The sequence below is a fragment of the Salvelinus namaycush genome, chromosome 20, assembly GCF_016432855.1.
Source record: "Salvelinus namaycush isolate Seneca chromosome 20, SaNama_1.0, whole genome shotgun sequence".
Lineage (NCBI taxonomy): Eukaryota > Metazoa > Chordata > Actinopteri > Salmoniformes > Salmonidae > Salvelinus > Salvelinus namaycush.
The window spans coordinates 5722333-5728913 of NC_052326.1; positions in this window are offsets into that span (position 1 = coordinate 5722333).

Here is a 6581-nt window from a genome sequence, read left to right on the forward strand (position 1 = left end):
CCTAAGCTGGATGTCGTAATGAAGTTATTTTTTAGAATTCTAACACGGCGATTGCATTAAGAACTAGTGTATCTATCATTTCCTATACAACATGTATTTTTTAGTAACGTTTATGTATAGTTATTTGGTCAGAATAGTTGAGTGCCATAAAAATATCCGCACATTCTGGGAAAAAGTTGCTACGTTAGCACAATGTATAACCACTGATTTCAGCTCTAAATATGCACATTTTCGAACAGAACATAAGTGTATGTATAACCTGATGTTATAGGACTGTCATCTGATGAAGCTTATCAAGGTTAGTCAAAAATTATATATCTTTTGCTGGTTTATTCGCTATCGCTAACGTGCCTATTGCTATCGCTAACGTGCCTTGATGAATGAATGCGGTAGTGTGGTAGGCTATTGTAGTAAGCTAATATAATGCTATATTGTGTTTTCGCTGTAAAACACTTAAAAAATCGGAAATATTGGCTGGATTCACAAGATGTTTGTCTTTAATTTGCTGTACACCATCGATTTTTCAGAAATGTTTTATGATGAGTATTTAGGTATTTGACGTTGGTGTCTGTAATTACTCTGGCTGCTTCGGTCCTATTTGTGACGGTAGCTGTGATGGTAGCTGCAATGTAAAACTGATTTATACCTCAAATATGCACATTTTTCGAACAAAACATAGATTTATTGTATAACATGTTATAAGACTGTCATCTGATGAAGTTGTTTCTTGGTTAGTTTGGTTGGTTCTTGGTTAGTTAGGTTGGCTTTGTGCATGCTACCTGTGCTGTGAAAAATGTCTGTCCTTTTTTGTATTTGGTGGTGAGCTAACATAAATATATGTGGTGTTTTCGCTGTAAAACATTTTAAAAATCGGACATGTTGGCTGGATTCACAAGATGTTTATCTTTCATATGCTGTATTGGACTTGTTAATGTGTGAAAGTTAAATATTTCTAAAAAATATATTTTGAATTTCGCGCCTTGCACTTGAAGTGGCTGTTGTCATATTGTGCCCGGCTTCGGGCTTGCAGCCAGAAGAAGTTAACTTGGGTCAAACGTTTCGGGTAGCCTTCCACAAGCTTCCCACAATAAGTTGGGTGAATTTTGGCCCATTCCTCCTGACAGAACTGGTGTAACTGAGTCAGGTTTGTAGGCCTCCTTGCTCACAAACACTTTTTCAGTTCTGCCCACAAATGTTCTATGGGATTGAGGTCAGGGCTTTGTGATGGCCACTCCAATACCTTGACTTTGTTGTCCTTAAGCCATTTTTCCACAACTTTGGAAATATGCTTGGGGTCATTGTCCATTTGGAAGACTCATTTGCGAACAAGCTTTAACTTCCTAACTGATGTCTTGAGATGTTGCTTTAATATATGCACATACATTTTCTTCCTCATGATGTCATCTATTTTGTGAAGTGCACCATTCCCTCCTGCAGCAAAGCACCCCCACAACATGATGCTGCCACCCCCGTTCTTCATGGTTGGGATGGTGTTCTTCGGCTTGCAAGCTTCCCCCTTTTTCCTCCAAATATAACGAAGGTCATTATGGCCAAACAGTTCTATTTTTCTTTAATCAGAACGGAGGACATTTCACCAAAAAGTATGATCTTTGTCCCCATGTGCAGTTGCAAACCGTAGTCTGGCTTTTTTATGGTGGTTTGAGCAGTGGCTTCTTCCTTGCTTGAGCGGCCTTTCAGGTTATGTCGATATAGGACTCGTTTTACTGTGGATATAGATACTTTTGTACCTGTTTCCTCCAGCATCTTCACAAGGTCCTTTGCTGTTGTTCTTGGGTTGATTTGCACTTTTCGCACCAGATTTGTTCTTGGGTTGATTTGCACTTTTCGAGACAGAACACGTCTCCTTCCTGAGCGGTATGATGGCTGCGTGGTCCCATGGTGTTTATACTTGCGTACTATTGTTTGTACAGATGAACGTGGTACCTTCAGGCATTTGGAAATTGCTCCCAAGGATGAACCAGACTTGTGGAGGTCTACAATTTTTTTTCTGAGGTCTTGGCTAATTTCTTTTGATATTGCCATGATGTCAAGCAAAGAGGCACTGAGTTTGAAGGTAGGCCTTGAAATACATCCACAGGTACACTTCCAATTGACTCAGATTATGTCAATTAGCCTATCAGAAGCTTCTAAAGCCATGACATCATTTTCTGGAATTTTCCAAGCTGTTTAAAGGCACAGTCAACTTAGTGTATGTACACTTTTGACCCACTGGAATTGTGATACAGTGAATTATAAGTGAAATAATCTGTCTGTAAACAATTGTTGAAAAAATTACTTGTGTTATGCACAAAGTAGATGTCCTAGCCGACTTGCCAAAACTATAGTTTGTTAACAAAAAATTTGTGGAGTGGTTGAAAAACGAGTTTTAATGACTCCAACCTAAATGTATGTAAACTTCCGACTTCAACTGTAGCTCCCGGCATTTGTGGTAGAACAGTCGGAAGCAGCCTTGTCCTGTACTCGTGCTCCTGGGTAGCACAGGGTTTTTGCATTGGGGACCGAGATGTTTCTCATCATAGAGCTGCCTATGATGACAGCTGGTGATGTTGAATGGGCCGGTCTCTCAGGCAGCCTCATGGTCTGGTGAGGCTGGGAGCTCCGAGGATCTGAACCCGAGGTAGAAGCGGAGAGGGAGACAGAGCCGAGGACAAAGACGCAGGTACATCCGGATCCGATGTTGATTGGGAAGCCACCACGGACGAAGGCGACCGGAACCTCTGGATCCAGGGCGATAAGTCTGTTTCTGGTCTGTGTCAGTTTCAGGCTCAACATCTCCATGGAGACCCCCATTGCCAGAGGACGCCTTGTTAGACTTCAGCGGCGAGTGACGTACCTCCTTTTTCTGAGGAGTGGCTTCCGTCTGGACTCTCTACCATAAAGGCCTGATTGGTGGAGTGCTACAGAGATGGTTGGCCTTCTGGAAGGTTCTCCCATCTCTACAAAGGAACTCTGGAGCTCTTTCAGGGTGACCATCAGGTTTCTTGGTCACCTCCCTGACCAAGGCCCTTCTCCCCTGATTGCTCAGTTTGGCCAGGCGGCCAGTTCTAGGAAGAGTCTTGGTGGTTACAAACTTCTTCTATTTAAAAATGGTGGAGGCCACTGTGTTCTTGGGAACCTTCAATGCTGCATAACTTTTTTGGTACCCATTCCCAGATCTGTGCATCGACAAAATCCTGTCTCAGAGCTCTACGGACAATTCCTTCGATCTCATGGCTTGGTTTTTGCCCTGACATTCACTGTCAACTGTGGGACCTTATATAGACAGGTGTGTGCCTTTCTAAATCATGTACAATCAATTGAATTTACCACAGGCGGACTCCAATCAAGCTGTAGAAACATCTCAAGGAGGATCAATGGAAACAGGATACACGTGAGCTTAATTTCAAGTATCATAGCAAAGGGTCTGAATATTTATGTAAATAAGGTATTTCTGTTTTTTATTTTTCATACATTGCAAAAATTTCTAAAAACCTGTTTTCGCTTTGTCAATATGAGGTATTGTGTGTAGATTGATGAGGGGAAAAAATATTTATTACATTTTAGAATAAAGCTGTAACGTACCAAAATTTGGAAAAAGGGAAGGGGTCTGAATATTTTCCGAATGCACTGTATTTGGATTTGACATTAAAAAGCCATATAGATGAGCTGGTTAAGAAACAAAGTTGGCTTTTTCTACTGAAACAGATCGTGCCTCTTTCTAAGCAGTAGGAAGCAGATTATTCAGTCAAGCTTTTTATCTGTTCTTGATTATGCTGATATTATTTATCAAAGTGCAGCTGCTATTACTCTTAAACCTTTGGATGCCATCTACCATAGTACCCTTTGTTTTGTTACAGGTGACAGTTTTGATACTCACCATTACATCCTGTATCAAAATTATGGCTGGACTTTTTTTGTTTACAAGGCTCAACTTCATAAACTTCCGTCTTATCTAACTTTGCTCTTGAAGTATAGACACCTGAGTTGCCTAACCCATTCACAGGATTGATTAACTCTTGAGGTTCTGAGGGTCTCCACTGAGCTAGGTAAATCTGCTTTTAGTTTTAATGCACTGTATTGCTGGAACAAACTTCTAAATACATTTAATCTTGATGTTCTGGTGCTTTTTGGGCAATTTAAAGCATTATTGGGGACTTATTTGTGGAGGAATGTAACTGTTTTTCTGGTAGATTTGTGATGTTATATTTGTGCTTCCCATGACTGTGTTTTTGTATTTTGATGTGTATATACACTACCGTTCAAAAGTTTGGGGCCACTTAGGAATGTCATTTTTTTCCATGAAAACATACATGACATTAGTTGCAAAATGAATAGGAAATATAGTCAAGACGTTGACAAGGTTATAAATAATGAGTTTTTACTGAAAAAATAATTGTGTCCTTCAAACTTTGCTTTACGTCGAAGAATCCTCCTTTTGCAGCAATTACAGCCTTCCAGACCATTGACATTCTAGTTGTCAGTTGAGGTAATCTGAAGAGATTTCACCTCATGCTTCCTGAAGCACAAGTTGGATTGGCATGATGGGCACTTCTTAGGTACCATACGGTCAAGCTGCACCCACAAGAGCTCAATAGGGTTGAGATCCGGTGACTGTGCTAGCCATTCCATTATAGACAGAATACCAGCTGACTGCTTCTTCCCTAAATAGTTATTGCATAGTTTGGAGCTGTGCTTTGGGTCATTGTCCAGTTGTAAGAGGAAATTGGTTCCAATTAAGCGACGTCCACAGGGTATGGCATGGCGTTGCAAAATGGAGTGATAGCCTTCCTTCTTCAAGATCCCTTTTACCCTGTACAAATCTCCCACTTTACCACCACCAAAGCACCCCCAGACTATCACATTGCCTCCACCATGCTTGACAGATGGCGTCAAGCACTCATCTAGCATCTTTTCATTTTTTCTGCGTCTCACGAATGTTCTTTGTGATCCGAACACCTCAAACTTAGATTTGTCTGTCCATAACACTTTTTTTCAATCTTCCTCTCTCCAGTGTCTGTGTTCTTTTGCCCATCTTAATCTTTTCTTTTTATTGGCCAGTTCTTTGCAACTCTGCCTAGAAGGCCAGCATCCCGGAGTCGCCTCTTCACTGTTGACGTTGAGACTGGTGTTTTGCGGGTACTATTTAATGAAGCTGCCATTTGAGGACTTGTGAGGCGTCTGTTTCTCAAACTAGACCCTCTAATGTACTCGTCCTCTTGCTCAGTTGTGTACCGGGGCCTCCCACTCCTCTTTCTATTCTGGTTAGAGACAGTTTGATCTGTTCCGTGAAGGGAGTAGTACAGTACACAGCGTTGTACGAGATCTTCAGTTTCTTGGCAATTTCTCGCATGAATAGCCTTCATTTCTCAGAACAAGAATAGATTGACAAGTTTCAGAAGAAAGTTCTTTGTTTCTGGACATTTTGAGCCTGTAATCGAACCCACAAATGCTGATGCTCCAGATACTCAACTAGTCTAAAGGCCAGTTTTATTGCTTCTTTAATAAGCACAACAGTTTTCAGCTGTGCTAACATAATTGCAAAAGGGTTTTCTAATGATCAATTAGCCTTTTAAAATGATAAACTTGGATTAGCTAACACAACGTGCCATTGGAACACAGGAGTGATGGTTGCTGATAATGGGCCTCTGTATACCTATGTAGATATTCCATTAAAAATCAGCAGTTTCATTTACATTTAAGTCATTTAGCAGACGCTCTTATCCAGAGCGACTTACATTTTTAACCTTTATTTAACTAGGCAAGTCAGTTAAGAACAAACTCTTATTTTCAATGACGGCCTAGGAACAGTGGGTTAACTGCCTTGTTCAGGGGCAGAACGACAGATTTGTACCTTGTCAGCTCGGGGATTTGAACTTGCAACCTTTCGGTTACTAGCCCAACGCTCTAACCACTAGGCTACCCTGCCGCTGGAAAGCTACAGTTTCCAGCTACAATAGTCATTTACAAGATTAACAATGTCTACACTGTATTTCTGATCAATTTGATGTTATTTTAATGTACAAAAATAAAGCTTTTCTTTAAAAAACAAGGACATTTCTAAATGACCCCAAACTTTTGAACAGTAGTGTATATATATATATTTGTGTATAATGTGAATATTTATGTTGTATCACACAGAGCGTATTTGAAAAAGAGACCTAGGTCTCAACATGTCTTCCCTGTTAAAATAAAGGTAAATATATATTTTTGTATGTGTTTATTGTGACAATGTATTTGACCTTTACATCTTCATAAGCTCAACACAATGCACATCACTGTCTCACTGCTTATTGTTGTCTATTCAACATAAAGAGTTTGGCCACAGTTACAAAGGCCAACGTAAGTGGGGAAACGTATCCACGCTCTCCCGTGTTGTCGGGTGTATACTTGAGGTTTCACTGCAAAGACATGGTCACACTGACTGACCGTAGTAGCAAGTGAGGCACATCGGCCTATATGTGGCTGGGATCCATAGTACGGTAAATGCCGTTACAATGTCCTATCTATGATTATCCCAGCTGTCAGCCATCATAACTTTCTCTATTCATATTGTGCAAACAAAGATCAGTAGCCTTTGTCTG